This window comes from Cucurbita pepo, unplaced genomic scaffold, assembly GCF_002806865.2.
Source record: "Cucurbita pepo subsp. pepo cultivar mu-cu-16 unplaced genomic scaffold, ASM280686v2 Cp4.1_scaffold004061, whole genome shotgun sequence".
Taxonomy (NCBI): domain Eukaryota; kingdom Viridiplantae; phylum Streptophyta; class Magnoliopsida; order Cucurbitales; family Cucurbitaceae; genus Cucurbita; species Cucurbita pepo.
This window is the reverse complement of record NW_019650054.1, coordinates 1-897: the sequence shown is the minus strand read 5'-3', so window position 1 is coordinate 897 and position 897 is coordinate 1. Positions and strand designations below refer to the sequence as shown.

General features: G+C 37.5%; 1 long non-coding RNA gene across 1 annotated transcript; it reads left to right on the top strand.

Annotated features, from left to right (window-relative positions):
- Window positions 1-42: 42 nt before the first annotated feature.
- On the top strand, window positions 43-427 carry LOC111787010. Its single transcript, XR_002813869.1, has 2 exons — window positions 43-222; window positions 350-427. It is a non-coding gene; the product is annotated as an uncharacterized LOC111787010 (long non-coding RNA).
- Window positions 428-897: the final 470 nt, after the last annotated feature.

Sequence of the window (897 nt, the reverse complement as noted above, 5' to 3'; positions counted from 1 at the left end):
AAAAAAAAAAGCTTACTCATTAGAGCAACAACAATGGCAGCCGTTTTTAAAATCTTCCATTGCTTCTCTCATCATCATCATCACTCACTTCCACATGCTTCGAAGAAACGCCTGAACCTTTGGATTCCGGGCATGCTGCGCCAATTTGATCAATCCCGAGATGAATGTTTCATTCTCTCTTCTTCCTTCTTACAATCTCGGAATCTGCGCTTCTTTCCGCTGGTGATTCACTGCTGAGTTCACTCCATTTCCTTTGTTCTCTGTTGATTTCTCCTTTTTCTGTTTTTCCTTCTCATCTGCTTCTTTTTTCGCCTTTCTCTGTTTGCCTTTTTGACTTTGGACATTGCAGGGGAACTTAGATGCTGTGCTGCTGCGTTCCTCAACAACTGTAGCGGTTCGGCTTTTGTTTTGAAGGTTAATGGCTTGTACGTGCTCGCTAGATCTCACTAGCTACTTTTGCTTTTCTTTCTCTTTCGCAGCTTTATTCTTGTTTTNATGTTTGATATTTTAGTTATTAATGTAACAAGTACTCCAGATTTTTTTAAAAATAATAATAAAAAAATAATTTCATAACCCAATCCAATTCAACCGAGACAAAGATGGTTTGATTGAATTGGGCTGTGAACTCTAATCAAGTTTCTAACGAACACGACTCTCCACAATGGTATGATATTGTCCACTTTGAGTATAAGCTCTCATGGCTTTGCTTTGGGCTTCCCCAGAAGGCCTCATCCCAATAGAGTTAGTATTCCTCACTTATAAACTCATGATCATTCCCTAAATTAGTCGATGTGGGACTTCCATCATCCAACAATAATCACATAAAAAAATATTCTTTTTATAACGGTTCAAGCCGGCCGTTAGTAAATATTACCTTTTTTTTTTTTTTTTTTTTTT